The sequence below is a fragment of the Musca autumnalis genome, unplaced genomic scaffold (genome assembly GCF_047663935.1).
Source record: "Musca autumnalis isolate F117 unplaced genomic scaffold, ASM4766393v1 scaffold_4, whole genome shotgun sequence".
NCBI classification, from domain to species: domain Eukaryota; kingdom Metazoa; phylum Arthropoda; class Insecta; order Diptera; family Muscidae; genus Musca; species Musca autumnalis.
This window is the reverse complement of record NW_027411977.1, coordinates 247,668,244-247,691,013: the sequence shown is the minus strand read 5'-3', so window position 1 is coordinate 247,691,013 and position 22,770 is coordinate 247,668,244. Positions and strand designations below refer to the sequence as shown.

General features: G+C 35.2%; 1 protein-coding gene and 1 long non-coding RNA gene across 5 annotated transcripts in view; one reads left to right on the top strand and one right to left on the bottom strand.

The window, feature by feature from the left end:
- The window catches only part of LOC141401071 (uncharacterized), a 184,230-nt gene that overhangs the window by 3,154 nt on the left and 158,306 nt on the right, over nt 1–22,770 (bottom strand). The window contains exon 4 of one of the 2 annotated variants that reach the window (XR_012412264.1): nt 7,601–7,737. The exons of the other annotated variant lie outside the window; for it this stretch is intronic. This is a non-coding gene — a long non-coding RNA (uncharacterized lncRNA). Of the gene's footprint in view, nt 1–7,600; nt 7,738–22,770 lie in introns of those variants that run through there. 2 annotated transcript variants of the gene reach the window in all.
- The window catches only part of LOC141401067 (uncharacterized), a 123,658-nt gene continuing 106,579 nt past the window's right edge, over nt 5,692–22,770 (top strand). For 2 of the 3 annotated variants that reach the window (XM_073980896.1, XM_073980894.1), the window contains exon 1: nt 5,737–6,585. The gene's annotated coding sequence lies outside the window, so the exon portion shown is untranslated. Of the gene's footprint in view, nt 6,586–22,770 lie in introns of all 3 variants that reach the window. The other variant, XM_073980895.1, reaches the window with a different exon arrangement.

Below are 22,770 nucleotides of genomic sequence, written 5' to 3'. Positions count from 1 at the left end.
GCCCAACAAAAAAGGAGGAAAGGGGGAAATGAAAAAACATCTTTTCTTCTATTGGCTATGCATTAAGTTTCCCAAAAAAAACGAAGAAACGAAAGAAATAAGAAAAACACAGAAACACACACTCATAAGCATACATTGTAACGTCAATGGTAATTTGATACTCTGGAGTCTGTGGCAGTCACTCACTCATTGCTGACGATGTCCGAAAATAGAAAAGCAAGCAACAATTGCCAGTTACTCTGCGTTGCCTTCCTTCCTTCGCTTGCCTTGATGTTGGTTATAAATCCATGACCCAAGCATTTTCATAAAACGTGCTTTCACTTGGCGCCTGCGGCTTTAATGTGCAGCAGCAGCATTGTGAAAAGCAACAGTGCAAAGTGCGGGTAACAATGAGGAGAGGGATGGTGTATTATAAAAGAATAGTGGCACATGTTAAGGCATTTTTCCTGCAAACCAGGTAGATATGTAGTTGAAGTTTTAATGTAATCACTTTAAACTGTTGAATTTTTAATCCCAGATAGCATTTAGAAGACTGTTTTGTCAAAAATCACATTGAGGAGTCTTTTTAGAGTCCTTTTGGTGATCAAAAATTGATTAAGTCGCTTGTGTGATCAGAAAGGGACTCGAAAGTGACTCCCTGTAATGATTAAAAAGAGTTTAATTAAAAATACAACAATAAATGTGTAGCAATCACAAATTAGTCATTGAAGTGTTTAAAATATGACCATTTTTTGTTATTTATTGTCACATTTTGATCATCTGGAAGATTGAAAAGTGCTTAATCAAAAAAGGGTCATGCAGGTGTTTGAAAAGTGATTATAATTATGTACCTTCTGATCATATTTTGAACAGTTAGGTGATTAAAAACTGATTGCTTTGTTTTATTTTTATTTGGTTGTAAATAAAAAAATAAAATTCTCATATACACTTTCTACAAAATTTTGATATAAATGTAACGTATAATATTAAAGGTACAGACAAAAACAACACAACAGGCCACATAACGCAACATAAAGGATAATTAAAAGACATAACAAAGCAGAAAAGACTATAAAACAAAGGAAAGAAACAAAGAAGAATAAAAAGAAAATTTTTTTAATTGATTTCGTCTAACAAAAAGACTCATAAATGACTCCCTAAAGACTCATAAATGATTATAAACATGACTCTAAAAAGACTCGAAAAAGGGTCCCAAATTAATCAACAAAACACCAATAAATGATTGAAATACGACTCGAAAAAGACTCATTTGTGATTTGTTTAGAAGAGTCGCCTGAGGTTATGTTTTCCTACCGACAAAGGAGTCATTTATGATCAGAAAATGAGCTCATATTCTAGCTTTTTAATCGTGCAGTCGGATCAAAAAAGACTCGAATTTGATTAAAATTTTCAAAAAATGCTGACTGGGATCTGAGAAATGATTGTTGTTTTTGTGTTTTGCTTTTGTTTTCTTTGGCAATGGTTTTATGAGAAAGCTAAAGCAGGGTTGCCATTTTAGGTTATATAACGGACTTATTGTTCCCGATATCACAGCTTCGATAAACCCTTTCCGAAAGAAAATGTGCTCCGATGGACCCTTTCTAAAAGAAAGGCTATTTCTACAGGACCCTTTCTGAAAGAAAGGATGCTTCTATAGACCCTTTCTAAAAGAAAGGGTTCTTCGATAGACCTTTTCACAAAGAAATGGTGCTTCGATAGACCCTTTCTCAAAAAGGGGGTGTTTCGCCTTTCTGAAAGAAAGAAAGTGTGTTTCCATAGACCCTTTCTGAGGAAAAGAAAGGGTGCTTCGAGACCCTTTCTCAAAGAAAGGGGGCTTCGATTGACCCTTTCTCAAAGAAAGGGGGCTTCGATTGACCCTTTCTCAAAGAAAGGGGGCTTCGATAGACCCTTTCCCCAAGAAGGGGTGTTTCGCCTTTCTGAAAGAAAGAAAGGGTGCTTCGATAGACCCTTTCTCAAAGAAAGGTTGCTTCGATAGACCCTTTCTCAAAGAAAGGGGGCTTCGATTGACCCTTTCTCAAAGAAAGGGGGCTTCGATAGACCCTTTCTCCAAGAAGGGGTGTTTCGCCTTTCTGAAAGAAAGAAAGGGTGCTTCGATAGACCCTTTCTCAAAGAAAGGTTGCTTCGATAGACCCTTTCTCAAAGAAAGGGTGCTTCGATAGACCCTTTCTCAAAGAAAGGGTGCTTCGATAGACCCTTTCTCAAAGAAAGGGGGCTTCGATAGACCCTTTCTCAAAGAAAGGGGGCTTCGATAGACCCTTTCTCAAAGAAAGGGGGCTTCAAAGAAAGGTTGCTTCGATAGACCCTTTCTCAAAGAAAGGGGCTTCGATTGACCCTTTCTCATAGAAAGGGGACTTCGATAGACCCTTTCTCAAAGAAAGGGGGCTTCGATAGACCCTTTCTCAAAGAAAGGGGGCTTCGATAGACCCTTTCTCAAAGAAAGGTTGCTTCGATAGACCCTTTCTCAAAGAAAGGGGGCTTCGATTGACCCTTTCTCAAAGAAAGGGGGCTTCGATAGACCCTTTCTCCAAGAAAGGGTGCTTCGATAGACCCTTTCTCAAAGAAAGGGTGCTTCGATAGACCCTTTCTCAAAGAAAGGGTGCTTCGATAGACCCTTTCTCAAAGAAATGGTGCTTCGATAGACCCTTTCTCAAAGAAATGGTGCTTCGATAGACCCTTTCTCAAAGAAAGGGTGCTTCGATAGACCCTTTCTCAAAGAAAGGGTGCTTCGATAGACCCTTTCTCAAAGAAAGGGTGCTTCGATAGACCCTTTCTCAAAGAAAGGGTGCTTCGATAGACCCTTTCTCAAAGAAAGGGTGCTTCGATAGACCCTTTCTCAAAGAAAGGGTGCTTCGATAGACCCTTTCTCAAAGAAAGGGTGCTTCGATATACCCTTTTTCAAAGACCTTTCGATAGACCCTTTCTCAAAGACCTTTCGATAGACCCTTTCTCAAAGAAGGGGTGCTTCGCCTTTCTGAAAGAAAGAAAGGGTGTTTCCATAGACCCTTTCTGAATATAAGAAAGGGTGCTTCTATACACCCTTTCTGAATGAAAGAAAGGGTGCTTCTATAGACCCTCTATAGAACCTTTCTAAAAGAAAGGGTGCTTATGTAGAACCTTTCTGAATGAAAGAAAGGGTGCTTCTGTAGAACCTTTCTAAAAGAAAGGGTGCTTCTATAGAACCTTTCTAAAAGAAAGGGTGCTTCTGTAGAACCTTTCTGAAAGAAAGGGTGCTTCTATAGAACCTTTCTAAAAGAAAGGGTGCTTCTATAGAACCTTTCTAAAAGAAAGGGTGCTTCTGTAGAACCTTTCTAAAAGAAAGGGTGCTTCGATAGACCCTTTCTCAATGAAAGGGTGCTTCGATAGACCCTTTCTAAATGAAAGGGTGCTTCGATAGACCCTTTCTCAGAAAAAGGGTGTTTCTGTAGACCCTTTCCCAAGAAAGGGTACCTCGATAGACCCTTTCTCAAGGAAAGGGTGCTTCGATAGACCCTTTCTCAAAGAAAGGGTGCTTCGATAGACTCTTTCTCAAAGAAATGAGGCTTCGATAGACCCTTTCTCAAAGAAAGGGGGCTTCGATAGACCCTTTCTCAAAGAAAGGGGGCTTCGATAGACCCTTTCTCAAAGAAAGGGGGCTTCGATAGACCCTTTCTCAAAGAAAGGGGGCTTCGATAGACCCTTTCTCAAAGAAAGGGGGCTTCGATAGACCCTTTCTCCAAGAAGGGGTGTTTCGCCTTTCTGAAAGAAAGAAAGGGTGCTTCGATAGACCCTTTCTCAAAGAAAGTTGGCTTCGATAGACCCTTTCCCCAAGAAGGAGTGTTTCGCCTTTCTGAAAGAAAGAAAGGGTGCTTCGATAGATCCTCTCTCAGAGAAGGGGTGTTTCGCCTTTCTGAAAGAAAGAAAGGGTGTTTCCATAGACCCTTTCTGAGAAAAAGAAAGGGTGCTTCGAGACCCTTTCTGAGAGAAAAGGGTGCTCCTATAGACCCTTTCTCAAAAAAGGGTGCTTCGATAGACCCTTTCTCAAAGAAAGGGTGCTTCGATAGACCCTTTCTCAAAGAAAGGGTGCTTCGATAGACCCTTTCTCAATGAAAGAGTGCTTCGATAGACCCTTTCTCAATGAAAGGGTGCTTCGATAGACCCTTTCTCAGGGAAAGGGTGCTTCGATGGACCCTTTCTCAAGGAAAGGGTGTTTCGATAGACCCTTTCTCAAAGACCTTTCGATAGACCCTTTCTCAAAGAAGGGGTGCTTCGCCTTTCCGAAAGAAAGAAACGGTGTTTCCATAGACCCTTTCTGAGAAAAAGAAAGGGTGCTTCTAGACCCTTTCTGAATGAAAGTAAGGGTGATTCTAGACCCTTTCTGAGAAAAAGAAAGGGTGCTTCGAGACCCTTTCTGAGAGAAAAGGGTGCTCCTATAGACCCTTTCTCAAAGAAACGGTGCATAAATAGACCCTTTCTCTAGAAATGGTACCTCGATAGACCCTTTTTCAAGAAGTGGTACCTCGATAGACCCTTTCTCAAAGAAAGGGTGCTTCGATAGACCCTTTCTAAAAGAAAGGGTGCTTCGATAGACCCTTTCTCAAAGAAAGGGTGCTTCGATAGACCCTTTCTCAAAGAAAGGGTGCTTCGATAGACCCTTTCTCAAAGAAAGGGTGCTTCGATAGACCCTTTCTCAAAGAAAGGGTGCTTCGATAGACCCTTTCTCAAAGAAAGGGTGCTTCGATAGACCCTTTCTCAAAGAAAGGGTGCTTCGATAGACCTTTTTTCAAAGAAAGGGTGCTTCGATAGACCCTTTCTGAATGAAAAAATGGGTGCTTCTATAGACCCTTTCTCAAAAAAGTGTGCTTCGATAGACCCTTTCTTAAAAAAGGGTGCTTCGATAGACCCTTTCTTAAAAAAGTGTGCTTCGATAGACCCTTTCTTAAAAAAGGGTGCTTCGATAGACCCTTTCTCAAGAAAGGGTACCTCGATAGACCCGTTTCTTGAGAAAGGGTGCTTCGATAGACACTTTCGCAAAGAAAGAGAGCTTCGCCTTTCTGAAAGAAATGGTGTTTCCATAGACCCTTTGTGAGAAAAAGAAAGGGTGCTTCTTTAGACCCTTTCTGAATGAAAGAAATGGTGCTTCTATAGACCTGTCCTAGAGAAGGAATGGGTGCTTTTATAGACCTGTTCTAGAGAAAGAAAGGGTTCTTCTATAGACCCTTTCTGAAAGAAAGGGTTCTTCTATAGACCCTTTCAGAAAGAGAGGGTGCTTCTATAGATCCTTTCTGAAAGAAAGGGTTCTTCTATAGACTCTTTCTGAATGAAAGGACCCCTTCTAAAAATTATGAACAAGAATAAATAGGCTGTATTTGGAATTCTCAGTGGACTGAACATCTTCCCTAATTTAAAGATTGAACACGAAATCGAATTTAGCGACCAAATTTCCAAATTAAAACCAAATCTAATCATTTTTGTTTACAAAAGCTACAACAATGACAACATTTTTCAAAAACTCTTATACTGACATTTACTCTGTTTTATTCACTCTTTATATTTGCTATAATTTTCAATTTTCTCTCTCGCTCTCATGCAGAGTTTTCTCTTTTTTCATAACTAACCTTCCGTAAGTCAAACGCAATCCTGCATGTTTCTTTCTGCATGCGAGGAAAACAGAAAACGAAAAAGCTTTTGTGCTCGTTTATAATACCAAGACCCGGAGCAGAAGTCGTCGTAACGAACGATGGACGAGCTTAATGATGGTGGTTGCCTTGTTATTTGTTGCTGCTGCCGAAGAGAATTTCTTGGGGACTTTAGTCAGGGAAGACTTCGGTCAGTGACAACAGTTTGTTGCTTATGTTCCTGTATTGTAGACGTGTTGTTCGAACGTAAATCCGACAAACGGTGACTTAGCCTAAAAACCGAATTGGCCAAACTAAACTAACCACGGTTACCAGTAAAATAAATGAAAAACTAATGGTGGTCAACAACAAATATCAAAACCCCAGAGTGACATACAATTTCAGGCCTTAAATCCAGTGTTGAATTTTTCGCTGTTTTTTCTTTCAATTTCTTTGTTTAAATGGCGGCTAAAAACGAAAGAATACCAAACTAACCCAACTCAACAGGAAACAGAAAATTTCACAAAAACAATGAAAGAAAAATAGAATCATGAAAAAATAAGTGGTAAAAAATGGCTTTATGCCGCGTTTGAATGTTGAAAAAAGTGCTGAAAACTTAAATGTTGTCGCCGTAAAGAAGTTTTGGGTCGCTTAACAATAGTGCGTGCGTGTATGCAAATAAAAGAGCAGAGCAAGCAAAATATAATAAAAAAAGGCCTACAAAGCGCCACACATATTTAAAGAAAAAAAAAAGAAACATATCAACACATATACAAATGTCCATGTATAAATATAAAATAAAGGAAACCATGATTATGAACGTGTGTGTTTGTACGCCTGTTGTAGTGTAATTATTTAAATGCGTAAGTGAGTATAACGGCCATTAAATTACGGTGTGCTGATGTCGTCGTCGTTATTGTTGTTGTTGTTGCTGGCTTGTGTATGATATTCTTAATTCTAATCGGTATTTGTGGATACAACAAGTATATGGGTATGTTAGCTTGTATAGAAGAATTGATGTGAGTGTCTGTGTGTGTGCCTCAATACATGCATGAGTGTGTTGTTAATCCAATAAATGAATTGATGAAAACAAATGAAGTTGTTTGCTCCATTCGAATAACAACAACAATAGTCGAAATAAGTGCCAACAAGAAAATAAAACAGAAAATTACAATAACCAAACAACAAATTACAAATAACAACTACTAATCATTCGTCGAATATCAAAAGTAAAACACGTAAAATAATAACAACAGCAATAACTAATAAATATGAAAGGCTCGAATGAATCGATAAATTTTGACAAGTTTCGTTTCAAACAAAAAAAAAAATGCTAAGCAAATAACAATTACACAAATCAAACAGAAATGAGTATCAATTAATTAGTAACGAAACACAAAGCAGGTGTATTTTTTTACAAAGGAAGAATATGAACTTCTCTAAGTATAACAACACGATCACAATTAATTTCCATCTAAATGTGTTTGAGTGATACATTATTTGGAATTTCCAAAAAATATAGAAAATGTATAAACGCTGAATACCAATTCAAATACTTACTAAATATTTCTGTGTGTAATGATGATAATAACCATAGTCCGATTAATGTGATTGGTGATACTGTCCATCACAGATGATATACTTTATCGCCACCATAAAATGGAGTTATGCGTTTGGAACATTTTTTGTAAAATTAAAATCCGAGTGAGAAAAAGTTGCTTTAAATATATTATTTATATTTATTGCTGAAATATACCTAAAATTTTGATTTCTTTTAATTGAAATAATTAATAAAAGGTTTTTCTTAGAAGACCCTGATAAAATTGGTATTGGATATTATTTTCCAAAGAGTTCAGGGTTTTTTTATTGGTATTTGTCTAGTTTTGATGAGCTGTGTACAATTTTCAAACTTTTAGGTCCTCACTTGGAATCCTACAAAGCATTTTTGGCAATAGTAAATTTCAGAGTCGTCATTGATAATATGCCGAATTTTGAAATAAAATAGATGAACTTGTCAACTGGACGACATACCTTTAATTGGTTTTATCGCAAGCTCTCCCTCATATTTACATATATCATCAGCTTTGGTTTTAATTGGTTTTATCGCAGGCTCTCCCTCATTTTTATATCCTCGTCCTTGTGGCTAAAGAAGGTATATAGATTTTAGTTTAATTTTCCAACCGAATTAGCTGTAAATTGAACAATATTTTGCTGTTGCCAAATTTTGAACCGGATCAGCTGAAATTTGGCTCTTCGATTTCTCTATGGAAAGGAAATATATCATTAAATTTATTGCCATTTATTCGGAACGTCAACAAATCTCAAGAAAAAAGGCACAAAATTCCAAAATGCCCTAAAATTTTTCGGGAATTTTTTTACTTTCTGGAAACAACATCACAAAATTCTGAAATAATTGTTGGGAAAAAGGATTTCGGTTTTGTCATCGGTATTTGACTTTCCATAGCTGAATATCACAATTTATGCTAAAGGTTTGCCTCATACAAAAAAAAACTGTGTTTTCTAAATGTTCTGCTAGGACGATGCCTATAAAAAACCTTGAATAGTAATTGGGAATCTTTTGAAAGTAAATTATTCGGAGGAAAATGTGGGCAGTTTTTGGAGGAAAAAGTACGTATTGGGTTTGGTTCTTTTGTCGACACCTTTTTAGTCGTGGTATTTTTATAAGTTTGTTTTGGTAAAAATCCATGTAACATCGCGAAATATTCGTCGGAGACCCCCAATGTGGTATACCAATCTTCATATCTCGACGAGATAAAGCGATTTTGATATGTGTGTCCGTCCGTCCGTCTGTCCATTATAAGTTGTAAACACGCTCCAGACCGCAATTATGGACCGATCATCACGGAATTTTGTATGGAGGTCGGGTTCATATCAGAATAGATCCCTATTCTTATTGGTGATGATCGTGAAATATTTAGCGGGTGAAATGGACCAAAAACATAATATTTATCCAATTTTCTAGCGGCTCTGTAGGACTCAATAATAGTCCGATCAACGCGTAATTTTAAATAAGGTAAGAGTATATCACATAGGAGAAGCTTGCAATTTGAGATGGCGATCGGATAATATTTAGAGGGTTAAATGGACCAAAACTTTTATGTGAAAATTGTACAAATTTTTAATATACAGCTTACATCTTAATTCCTGGAAGTGACATTCCGGACAAGTGAGATATACTTGAAAGTGGAACGCTTGACCTTTCAATTGATGTTAATTATGTTGGTGTGTATGATCAGATAACAGAGTTACAGTCTAATATATTCCGTTATTTGTTTGTAGTGTAATAGTAAACTCGCTAGAAGTCGCAATTATACATCAATATTCACGAAATTTTGCACCGGGTAAGAGTATAGGTCGAAAAAGATGCCTACAATTTTGAATGATGATCTGATATTCTTTATCGGGTGAAATGGACCATTACTTTTGTATGAAAAATATAAAAATTTAATGTTTGGTCGATATTTTAATTCCTTGAGGACATATATATTTCGCAAAGTAGCCAACATATGGAAGAAACTACTGACCTTTCCTCTGATGTAAATTGCAATAAAGTGTTTGCTAGATAACGGGCCTACTGCCTAATATATAATCAATTCTATGTAGAGAAACACATTTTTATCCCATGCTACATATTGTCTCTCCAAAAGTTTATGTCACACTACGAAATATTCGTCCTAGACACCTTATTTGGTATGCCAAAATGCATATCTCGACGAGATAAAGCGATTTAGCGATGTGTGTCCGTCCATTAAAATTGTAAACAAGCTTAAATGCAATTATTTCCCTAATAATTGCATTTAAGCTTGTTTACAGTACCCGGCCTTCTAATAACTGCGGCAAAACTTTTTTCCTAAACCCCCGATGTATCCAAAATTATCGTTTTTTATCTCTCTTCGAACATTTATTTTTTTAAGATACGAGGTTGAGGAAGTAAGACATCGATATGCCGTTGAGTACAGTCAACACTCTAGTTTAATACTTTACTAGCATTTCATAGTTTCCTTCAAGTTTATTTTTTAATTTTCTGCACGCTAGATCGGTATTTTTTTCCCACTGTGAGCCTGAGGGAATGTCTAATTCGGCAAAGCCGAGGCTCTATAGGTCCCTTTCTTTTAGAAAGAGTGCTATACAAGGACCCTTTCTTATAGAACATGTGTTCTATAGGGCGCTTTCTTATGAAACGGGTGCTCTAAATGGTGTATTTTTTTAATAAATATTATATATACATTTTTATTGTTTATAAAGTAATTCTTGAATGAACTTTATACACAGTCTGATAAAGTAACTATATTTATAACGTCCCAACAAAGCCTTTATGACGCTGGGGCAAAATATATTAATGTTATGTTATAAAAATGGGAATGGGTGCTCATAAGGACTCTTTCATATTGAGAGGGAGCTCAGAAAGATCCCTCCTAATAGAAATGGTGCTGAGAAGGAGCCTTTTTTACAGAAACGGTGCGAAGAATGAGCCTTTCGTATACAATAAGTGTTCAGAATGACCCCTTCTTACAAAAAGGTTGCTCGGAAGTAAGCTTTCTTTTAGAAATTCTGCTCAGAACGACCCCTTCCTACAGAAAGGGTGCTGAAAGTACCGTAGTACTTTAATAAGAGGACTAACTATAAATAAGAAGACTAACTATAAATAGAAATAAGGGCTTCTCAGATTAAAGCATCACGTTCTTTAAGAACATCTTTAAAACAGTTCGAAGTTTTTATTGTAAAGATTAATTTTCATCAAACCTCCAGATTTTTCAAACTAAGGAATATTAGCCCGGTCAAAATAGACACGCGTATAAGGGGGAAATAGCAAAAATTCCCACAAAGCTGAATTTTGGTGGAGAGCTAGGGTTAGCCATTAGAAGCAACGTCCTAAAAGTCCCTATCGATCCCATGTGTGCAAAACAAGTTATTCGGGGTCAAAGGTCATTTTGGAGGCATTATTCAGTTTTTTTTAATTTTTCTCAAAAACGGTAAGACTTAGCAAAAGCCGGCTAAAGTAAAAGTTGTAGATTCAATAATTGTCTACAAGAGTGGTCTTTATGATTCTTAAAAAAGACTTACCATTTTCGAGATATCGCGATCTAAAGGTCAAATAAAGAATTAGCCGCGTAAGTACATTATGAGGCGAACCGGTTAAAGTAACGACACCATGTGTTAGATACTTCCGTAAGCTTTCAAACGATATCCACTTTGCAGTAATCGGTTCGGTAGAACCGGGTCTAACCCGGTTTTTAAATTTGGCCTTTCGGGTCGAATTACCGGCGAACCGGATTCGCAACCGTTGAAAATTATACATTTCCGTAATCAGCGCAACAAACCCTACCTTCGGATAAAACTTGAAAAAAATCGGAGAGTTTTCGTTAGGGTCGTTCCCGTTGGGCTTTCGATTATACATGTAGGTTAAATGGGCTATTTTCGCTTATACATGTAGGTTAAATGGGCTATTTTCGCATAAAATGACTCTAACATTGAATAACTCTACTAAACACGCTCCGATTTTGTTGGATTATTTTTTAGAAGATAGCTATAATTTCGCTCTTCAAGAAAATATATATTTTTTGGGGGACAGACCCGATTACTTCGCTTATTTTAGCCGGTTCGTCTGAATATGTGCATATTTCCCTTATAAGTGCATAAAAATCATGTGTTTTTTAGAACAGCTATATCTCAAGTATGGTTCCTCCTAGGAAAAAAATTATAAAAGTCAAACTTGTAGACAATTTTCCTGTCTACAATATTTACTTTAGTCACTTTTTGATTAGATCAACCGTTTTCAAAAAATAAATCCGAAAACCTAAAAAACCCTTAAAATTTGACCTTTGACCCCGAATAATTTTTTTTGCACACATGGGATCGATGGGGACTTTTAGGACGCTGCTTCTAATGGCAAACACTAGCTCTTCACCAAAATTCAGCTCTGTGGGAATTTTTGCTATTTCAATGTCTATTTTGACCGGACTATATACAGAGCTGAAGATTTATTTATTGTGAAAAATTCAAGTATGCAATAATGCCGTTCTTCTTAACATGGTTAAATATTGATTTTTTAAAGCAATTCGGGGTTATATCTCTGAAATCAATGCGAATCTTCTGACCTCTGAATCAAATTTGTAGATAAGGCCAAGAATAAAATATTTGGAGAAATAATGAATTCGAAAAACTACATTTATTGCCTCAAATTTTATAACATATCTAAAAATTCCATAATTTGTATACATTTCGCACCATATCTCCGAAACTGTTAATTTTTTCTTAAGGTTTTCATTTGAAAAAACAAATATTGCTGGAATGTAATACACAGCTCTTCAGAACATGCCATTGCACAGTGGCAAATTTTACGAAAAACCTGGCCAAAACTCTAGAAATGAATGGACTTAAAACTAACCTTGGGTTCTTATGTCATTACAGGGTCTTTTTGGTCCCTTCTCCTATAAAATGTGATCGCATCAGATCAAAATATTCTACAAATTTGTTCGCCATCAATTTTTGCTATAGGTCTTAGAATACACCAAAACTCTACATCTTACTAAACTCCAGAAATATGCAAAATTAAAAACAAATTTTAGGGTTAAGGCCGTACTTTATGTGAGCTTTGGCAAAATTGTCATACAAAACTTCATATTAAAAGAAAGGCGTCAAAGACAAACATGTTCTCCTATTTGTACTATATACCAAGGAAATATCGGTATAAATTTCTCAAAAAAAAAAAAAAAAAAAACAAGAAACTTAAATAGCGCTGCAAGCTTCAGCCATTTCTACAGTGCTGGAAATATTTGAGTGGAATCCTCGCACATAGTGCCTTTGGCAACTTTACTGACAAGAATGCGAGGAATATTTTTCTTAAAAAAAATTAAACCTCCTGTGAGTCATAAAAGGGGTCTTTTTGTTCCCTTTTTCCACAAATCTTTAAAATCTCTTATAAGATGTGATCGTATCAGATAAAATATTTCTAGATATATTCTAGAAATTTGTTCACCATACAATTTTACTATAGGTCCTAGAATACATCAAAACTCTAAATTTTACCGAAACGCCAGGAAGTTACCCTGACATTCTAAATCAACGAAAATGTGTATATATGTATCTGCAAGACAAAATGTCACATAAAAACGCAAAGTGCAGGATGTTTCGATGGAAATTGGTAAAAAAGTCTTCCCCTTTTTATGAAATAATAAGTTAAACAGCCCAACTCGATGTTACTCACAACTATTTTCATCATTTATTGTGAAAATTGACCTTGAAAAAATCAACAAGTACGGACATCAATTATTAAAAAACGCGGACCTCGTTGGGGACACTGAACATTTTAAATTCGATTCACATACGTTTCATTACAATTATAAAAACAAATATTTCATCTGCTTTTATGCCTACTTACTAAACAAGAACCGTATATATTTATCCATAACTACACGCAATGGGGTCCTATAAACAATATTTTACACTATTTAGTGTAAATTGATATAATTGTTTTACATTTTTGGCCAGGTTTTTCGGCAATTTGGCCACTGTGCATTGTTGTGAAATGCCTCTATCACGTTGCTTTTGGTATATTTTTAACAACAATTTAATATATATGTCAATAACGTGGTGAAAACCCAAATGCGAAAATAAATTGCTTGTGTGAACAGAATTTGAAATGGGTGTTGTTAAATATATTATACAAAATACCGCTGAAACAACATGAAATAAGCATTTTAGAGTTTTAGAATGTTCTGAAGAATTGCTGAGAACATTGTTTTAAAGAATTTTGCAAAATGTTACTTGGTTCAACCCCAACAGTTTAGCTGATACCGACCAGAATTCCAGAAATTATGTAAAATTTTCTATATTTTATCGATTTTGATGGCCTAGATGGAGTTTTTCTTATGTGATCTGTTCAAAAGATAAGTTCTACTAGTTTAGGTCTATAATATTGCCAAAGACAGCAAGGGCAAATTCCTAATCGTTTTTGAGATAAAGGTCCCCACTTATCACTTACGGAAAATAGAAAATTCAAATAAAAAATCCCCTGAAGAAGAGACGTTGGGGAAAACAATGAAATAACATTAGTTTTATTCATTAATAAAATCTGACCAAGAAGTCCAGCAGAAATAAATAAAACAATATTTATACCCTACATCAATATGTGGGGAGGGTATTATAAGTTGGTTTTGGCCAAAAAGTTTGTAACGCATCGAAACAATGGAGGCCCATACTTATATATACCAAAATGAATGTCTCGACGAGCTGAGTCGATCTGCCTATGTGTGTCCTACTGCTACTGGTCGCAATTTTAATCGGATAGTCACCAAATTTTGGGTGTTGATGAGGGTCCCGGAGGTGAAGAAGCCTATTGATTTTGGTGATGGTCAGATAATATTTAGGGGTCGGAATGGCCAAAAAGCTTATTTAGAGAAAAAGTCAACTTTTTTTCCAAAGCAAATATATCAGCTTCCATAAGGGGTATACCAAAAGCAAATGAAAGTAGAAAATATCACCTTTCTAACTATGTAAAGGAGGTGTTCGTAGATAGACAAACAACGAAAATATCGCAATAGCCGCAAATTAAACCCAAATTTTCATTTTTACGATTTTAGTTATAATGACGAATATCACAGCTTTTTTGGCGACTTTCCAAAAGCAGAGTCTGACTATGAAAGTAGAAAATCCCATCATTGATGCAACGTAGGTTGGCGTAGGTAGCCAAATAACGGGTTATTGGGGGTCCTACAGAGGAAGAAGCCTATTGATTTTGGTGATGGTCGGATAATATTCAGGGATCGGAATGGGCAAAAAACTTATTTGGAGAAAAGGCCAACGTTTTATTTCAAAGTGAATATCACTCTTCTGTAAGAGGCATATCGAAAGCAAAACCTGACAAGGAAAGTAGAAAATATCACCTTACAACGATGTGAAGTAGGTTGTCATAGATGGTCAAACAACAAAGATATCGCAATAGTCGGTCATGCATCCATTTTTCCATTTTTTGCGTAATCACACTACAGGTCTGAATTTTGATCGGATCCTCACGAAATTTTGGGGGTTGATGGGCGTCTCACAGAGAAAGAAGCCTATTGATGGTTGGCATACATCCCACTTTTCCATTTTAATATTTTGAATTTTACCAGTCAACAGCTTATGCCGGGGGTAGTGGTGTAGGGTATCACATAGTCGGTCCCGACCCGACTATAGCCTTGGCTCACTTGTTTTTTAAATCGATTTGTGCGTGAACTTTTTTATGTCCTCCACCATAATATGGAGGGTATAAACAAATTTGTCATTCCGTTTGTCCTTGGTCACACTAGATGGTTTCATTGAAACAATTTCATGAAATCCAGGGTTCCTAGGTCGATGTCCATACTAGAGTAAAATCATGAAGTTACTGTAGTGGGGAACTCGATTTAAAAATCCCTAAAAGTTTCAATGAAACCACTCTAGTGTGACCTTCGACTTTGTAACACATCGAAATATTCATCGGAGACCCTATAAAGTATATATATTATTGATCAGGGTAAAATTCTAAGTCGATATAACCATGTCCGTCCGTCTGTTGAAATCAAGATACAGCTCGCAATTAAGATAGAGCTTTGTAATTTGGTATAGAAGTTTCTATTACTCCTAGAATGTTTGGTATTGCCCCCCATAGAACGGTACCACCCGATTTTCGGTATTTTGAAGGTTTTAGCTTCATTATCATATCGAAATGGCTGAAATTTGTTACTTAGTCTTCATTTGGGGTATAAAACTACACCCCCCACCCCAAATTTTCTGGGTATGGGTCCACGCCTTCATATAGCCCCCATAGAACGGTACCTCCGAAGTGGCTGAAATTCGGTATTTAGTCTTCGTTGGGGGTATAAAACTTTCCTCCAGAAATTCGAAATGGTTAAAATTTGGTATTTAGCCTTCGTTGGGGGTCTAAAATTTCCCCCAGAATTTTGTTGGTACAGGTCCACGCCTTCATATAGCCCCCGGTACCTCCCGATTTCCGATATTTGAAGGTTGTGGCCTCAAAATTCCTCCGAAATTGCTGAAATTTGTTATTTAGTCCTCATTTGAAATTTGTTGGTGTTGTTCCACGCATTCATATAGCCGCCATAGAATGGTACCTCCCGAATTTCGGTATATTGAGGTTAGCGACATTGTTTTACGGAAATTACTGAAATTTGGTATTATGTCTTCTTCATAAACGAAAGAAACTAATTATTCCATTTTACTTAAATACCACTCGTGGTGGAGGGTCTAACAAGTCGTTCTTCCTTGTTTATATTTCAATGGAATACGCGTTATTTTAGTGATTAATAGGCACAAGCTTATTCATCCGTGCTACAGGAAATAATTTTTTGAGAAAAAATGTCGAAAATTCATAACCCTATTATACACATTTCCCCCATTAACTTGATAGACATGTAAGCGTATACGTGTTAGATTTAATTTAATAGCTCCTACATAACGTATACGCATAAATGGCCAATTTTCATTTGGATATCTATACTTATAAAAGAGTTCAGTAATGATGACTCACTGATTCACTGACTCACTGACTCACTGACTGACTGACTGACTGATAATCAACGCCCAGACTAAACGGCTTGAGCTAGAATCTTGAAATTTTGGGTGAGGGTCACTCATGGTCCGAATAGGTCAGATAAGGCTCGGTTTTTGGAAATTCGAACTAGAACAGTACGAAAAGTACTAAAAGGTACTAAATATGGTACCCTTAGTATTAGGCAAACGCGAAGAGCTAGAATTCTGAAATTTGGAACGAGGTTCTCTGATGGAGAGTTAGAAAGGTGTACCAAAGGGTTTTTGGAAATTCGAACTATAAGTGTACGAAAAGTACTAAAAGTTACTAAATTTAGTACCATTTGGTATAACGTGAACCAACAGAACCAAAATCTTGAAATTTGGAATGAAAATCAAGGTTTAGAAGATAAGTTGATATTAGGAGGTGGTTTTGAAAATGTGTACTCATGTGTACGAATAGTACTAAATAGTACTAAATTTGGTAAAATGTGAATTTGGGCGAACCGATAAAGTTGGAATTCTGAAATTTGGAATTACTATTACTGTAGGAGTGTTGGTATGAGATATGGAGGTAGTTTTCGAAATTCGTACATATGGGTACGGAAGGTACTAAATAGTACCAAATAAGGTACAATTTGGATTTGGGGGAACGGATGGACCTGGAATCCTGAAATTTAGAATTAGGATTACTGTCGGAGTGTAGGATAGAGGTATTTTGGAAATTCGTACTTTTGGGTACGAAAAGTACTAAATGGTACCAAATTTGGTACAATATGAATTTAAGTGATCGGATAGAGCAGGAATAGTGAAATTTGAAATTATGATTACTATTGGAGTGTGGGATTGGGATACTTGTGAAAATTTGTACTTATGGCTACGAAAAGTAATATATGGTACCAAATTTTGTACAATTTGGATTTGGGTGATCGGATACATTTGGAATCCTGAAATTGGAAATTAAGATTACTGTTGGAGTGTTGGATAGAGGTAGGTTTGGAAATTCTGACCTATGTGGAACAAAAAGTACTAAATGGTACTAAATTTGGTACAATTTGGATTACGGTGATCGGATGCAGCTGTAATCCTGAAATTTGGAATTAAGATTACTGTTGGCGTGTAGGATTGAGGTAGTTGTGGAAATTCGTACTCATGGGTACGAATAGTACAAAATTTGGTACAATTTGGATTTGAGTGAACGGATATAGCTGGAACCCCGAGATTTGGAATAAGGAGTACTGCTGAAGTGTAGGATTGATAAAGTTTTGGAAATTTTTAGTTATCAGCGGGGAAAGTACTAAATTTAGTACAATTTGGATTTCAGTGATAGGATAGATTTGGAATCGTGAGATTCAGAATTTAAATTGATGTTGGAGTGTTGATAGAGGTAGGTTTGGAAATTCGTACTTTGGATACGAATAGTACTAAATGGTACCAAATTTGGATTTGAGTTACGGATGTATCTGGAATCCCGAAATTCGGAATTAAGCTTATTGTTTGAACTTAGCACTGAGGTAGTTTTGAAAATTTGTACTTATGAGTACGAAAAGTACTAAATGGTACCAAATCTGGTACAATTTGGATTTGGGTGAACGGATATATCTGGAATACCGAGATTCGGAATAAGGATTACTGTTGGTGTGTAGAATTGATGAAGTTTTTGAAATGTTTAGTTATGGGTACGAAAAGTACTAAGTGGTACCAAATTTGGTACAATTTTAATTTGTGTGATCGGATACATTTGGAATTCTGAAATTCAGAATTACGATTACTGTTAGAGTGTAGATAGAAGTAGGTTTGGAAATTCGTACGTTGGATACGAAAATTACTAAATGGTACCAAATTTGGTACAATTTGGATTGCGGTGATTGGATGCAGGTGTAATCCTGAAATTTGGAATTAAGATTGAGGTAATTGTGGAAATTCGTACTCATGGGTACGAATAATACTAAGGTACAAAATTTGGTAAATTTGGATTTGTATGAACGTATAGAGCTGAAATCCTGAAATGTGGAATTAAGATTACTGTTTAAGTGAAGAAATGAGGTAGTTTTCGAAAACCTTACTTATGGGTACGAAGAGTACGAAATGATACAGTTTGGAGTTGGATGAACGGATACACCTGAAATCTTGAGATTTAGAATTACAATTACTGTTTTTATTTTGTATTCAAATTAGTGTAGGATTGAGACATGTTGTCGAAGAACGTGCTATAAGTGTACTCAATTTGTTGGGTGTAGGGACTGTGCTGGAATCTGTATGTTTTGGAGTTAGAGTGAGTATTGCAACGTTTGTCTCGCTGTTAATGTGTAATGGTGAGATAAGGCTGATCTTTTTGAAAATCGAACTAAAAAGGGACGAACAGTACTAAAATAATGATTAAAATTCGCCATTTTCATATTATATATTGTTATTTGTTTTTATTCCCTTTCCGCATACGAAGTAGCGGGCACTTTGCTAGTTGTTTTATAAAAAAGCATCTATCTGTATGTAATGTGGTTATATGTAATTCTCTTATGAGGTTAATGCTTATTTTTACAAACTATTGACCTTTTAATTATTTTTCTCGTTGGAATTGATTCATGTAGTCCTTTGAATTGTTGGTTGTTACGCACCCTCCTGGTTATTTTCGATACAAACCAAATTTTCATTAACTTTAAAACAATATTTATTATTTTTTATAACAATTTGTTATTTTAAAGCTTTTAGAGTAGGACTTTAAAATAATATTTGTTTTAATTTTGTTTATTTTTGCAACAACAAAACTGAGATTATGGTGAATTTACAAAAAATAAGCAACAAATAACATTTTGATTAATCGAAAAAGTTACAGAAAAAAAGCAGAAAACTTTATTCAGTCTCAATAAAAACTTTTTCAAGGTTGAGTCTTATTATTTCAAATTCCATTGCCATATATGTATGTACTTATCTTCACAGATTTATGGTTTGTCTGTCCCTTTTCAAAATCATCATGTACTTCATCACTTATTGTAAAAAAATCACAATAAATATTGTCCGTCATCACAGTGATTGGCAAATTTATTGTTTATTTCAAAAATTGGGGGAGCATTTAACAACATTTCAAAATGATGCTGTATTTATAAAATAAATAACAATATATGAAAAATGCTGCATCATTCCGCACAATTAACATTTCACAACAGCAACAAAAAAGACCACGGCTTGTAAAGGATACATTTTAAGGACCTTTCAAAAGTACGGCTTTCTTGTCCTTTCATCAAAAAAGTTGGGTCTTTTATTCTCTTTAAAATAATAAAAAAAATGCAAATCATGAAAGGGTTCTTTTTTCTTCAAACTCAAGGTAACACAAGAATGATTGGAGAAAAAAGGGTTTAGAAAATTTATTCAATACATTTTAAGCTTCATTTAGTAAATATATTTTACAAAGAATTTTTAGTGATTGATGAATCTGTTTTTAAATTGTTAGAAAATGAAATCGGACATTAACATATAAGGTATTTCTGATAATAGACTAATGTCTTGCTTATTATTAGTCATCGATATGAATCACATAAGCTCATTAGTGATTCATGTTCATGGATTTTCAATATCAGATAGAGGCTATTCACCTTTCTATGATAATGTAAGAGCTTTGGTATCATTAACTAGGCTTATTAAACTCATATTAAAATGTAGCTTGTTAGGCAAATAAATGAATTGATCGAAACTGAACAGTAAAATAATTTCTATTTATGGCATTCAAATTAACAAAATGTGTGTGAATATTTTCTTTCTTTTCCTTTTCAATCTACTTAATTAATACACCTCAGTTACCTTAAAAAGTTATAATGTATGATTCAAAATCAAAACCCCATCTAAAAATAAAATATTTAATTAAACGCAATGCGTATAAGTGTTATTTTAAAAGGCAAAAAAGAAAAGTTGTTTCGAATCTCTTCTATATGCTGATTGATTTTCCCTGAGGGCCATGACGATGATGATGTTGAAGGCAAGCATGAAATTACTTTTGAATATTTTGTGTACTGCAGGCATGTGAATGATTAAAATAGAATACATATGCCCGAAGCGTGTAACATTTTTGAGACTGAGAGCGAATATACGTAGACATTCTTTGCCAAAAGATGAGAATATTTTGATACTTTTAAGTAGGACTGCAGCATTTTGTTTCTTTTATTTAAAGTTTGTTTTTCTTTCTTCTTGGAAATTGCCTTATTACATTCGCTGTGGTTGTGGTGTCTGTTTGTCTGTTGGGACATTTAAAAGTTTACATCTGCATAATGCTTTAGAAAAATTGTCTCAAGAGATCACATCAAATGTCATTTAAAACGTCGTTTTCATTTTCAGTTGTTTTTTGTGTTTCCTTTCTTGCTGACGCTTGGAGTATTCCGCTTTTTTTAAGCCAACTAATCCGAGTAGCTTCTTGTTGCCAAGTTGAAAAATTAAAATAAACAAAGTAGCAGCAGCAATTGTAGCTTAATTTCGCACATAAAAAGTGCATTGTATTTTGAAAATGAAATGCGACAACTTCAGAAAAAATTGTGGTATGGGCATTCGAAAAAAACTTTCCATCAATTGTTCGTTTTCTGTGTCATTAAGGTAAAATATTTTTATGTACTTACAAACAATTTTCGAGATAGGTTCCACTTATTGAAATTTTCCCATACAACGCACAGAGGGGAAATTTGTGTTAAAAGTTGATCAAAAGCCCTAGAAAGCTCATTTATAGTACGATTGATATAAAATTTTGCACAAAGCATATCTTCTGTATAAGGATTAATCCTATAGAAAATAATGAAAATCGGTCCAGATTTGGATGCAGCTTCCATATATATTCGCATCTGATTTGAGATAAATATGCACCAAAATCACTGAAATTTGACACATGCAACCTGAAGTAGCCCAAAAAAACATTGAGCCAATTTTCAAACAAATCGATACAGATGTATATATAGTCCCATATACATATATTTCATTCCAAATTTTATTTTTTGAAACTTACTCAAATTAATTTTTTCTCAATTCACATGAGAAAAGCCGTGAATGTTTCTGAATAATGCAAACATATTTGATAGGTGTTGGTTTAGTCTGATAAATAAAAGCCCCGGTTATAAGGCGGAGCAAAATTTAGTGTGAGTAAACCTTGCAATTCCATATAAAAATATTTCATATTTTAGTTGAGAAAAATTAGATTTTTTCGGAATGGCGCAAATATGCGCAATTTTTTATGATTGAATCTGATATTTGAGACTCAAGCGCATAAACCATTAGAAGAAACTATGGTCGGGAAACGACGGGGAAATAGACTTTTTCACTATTGAAATTGTAGTAATCTTAAAAATTATCATAAAAAAAATTTCAAAAAGAGGATATGTGTCACCATTATTAAAGAGCAAAGATGTAAAATAAATCTGCAAATTTTAAATGCTAATCTTGTTCGGAGACTGTACAAAAACAATAAATCTTGAAAAATATAAATTTTAGCTAAAATAATGTCATTTTAATGTTCACATAATTTCTCAGTTTTCGAAAATTTACTTTTTGTTTTCAGTATCGCTGAGTTCAATCGACTCCTACATTGGATTGGTTAATCTTACAAAGTCGAGGATGGTTATAGCAAATGTAGAAAAGAGTCTGGTTGCCGTTTATCAACATTTTTTCATAAAAAAAACTATTTTCATATTTTGAGTTTTGAGCAACTTTAGGCCTATGTTTCCCCTCTGTGCAACGGTATAATCAGGGTTTAGGGACATTTAGAACATTTTTGGAGTTTAAATTCATATTTTATAGCTCCTTTTTGTATTGTGGCACTTTATTGTACCACAACACAAAAAGGTGCTATAAAATATTAGAATATAGAAACCAGGACAACTTATTACCGATTCACAAATAAGTTTCATAAGCCGAACTAATAATAAAATTGCAACCGCGCCGGTTCTAGTTTAACACTCATATCTCACAGTCAATTTTCTTCCGATCTACAGGAACCACAAACTCTATCCGACATATTCTTCACAATTAGCAAAAAGATTTTTATGCATTTTTGAAAGAATAATCTCTTAGTGAACAAAAAATTTATCCAAATATTTCATAATTTTTTTCTGAAATGTTACAGCTTTCGCCCCATTACATTATGGGCATGTTGGCGTATATGTGATAGATTTAATTATAGTAGTTCCTGCATTGCGTATACGCATAATTGGCCAATTGTCATTTGATATTGTTTTATAAAAGAGCATCGGGCATGATTCTGTTATGAACCTGTTATATGATCATAAAACGAATTGGGCCCAGACATTTTTGCATATCTTGCATATCGTGCATATTTTGATATATTATTACATTTCTGCATAAAATGAGCATATGCAAAACCGTATGCAAAAATATATTCAAGGATTTGTGGTCTAAATATCCCACCGAAATGGCTGAAATTTGGTATTAAGTCTTTGTTAGGGGTATAACACATTCCACCTGAAATTTGTCGGCATAGGTCCACGTCTTCATATAGCCCCCATAGAATGGTACCTCCCGATTTTCCGAATTTTGAAGGTTGTGGCCTCAATATCTCACCGAAATGACTGAAATTTGGCATTTTGTTTTCGTTGTGGGTATAAAACTTTCCACCTGAAATTTGTCGGTATAGATACACGTCTTCATATAGCCCCCA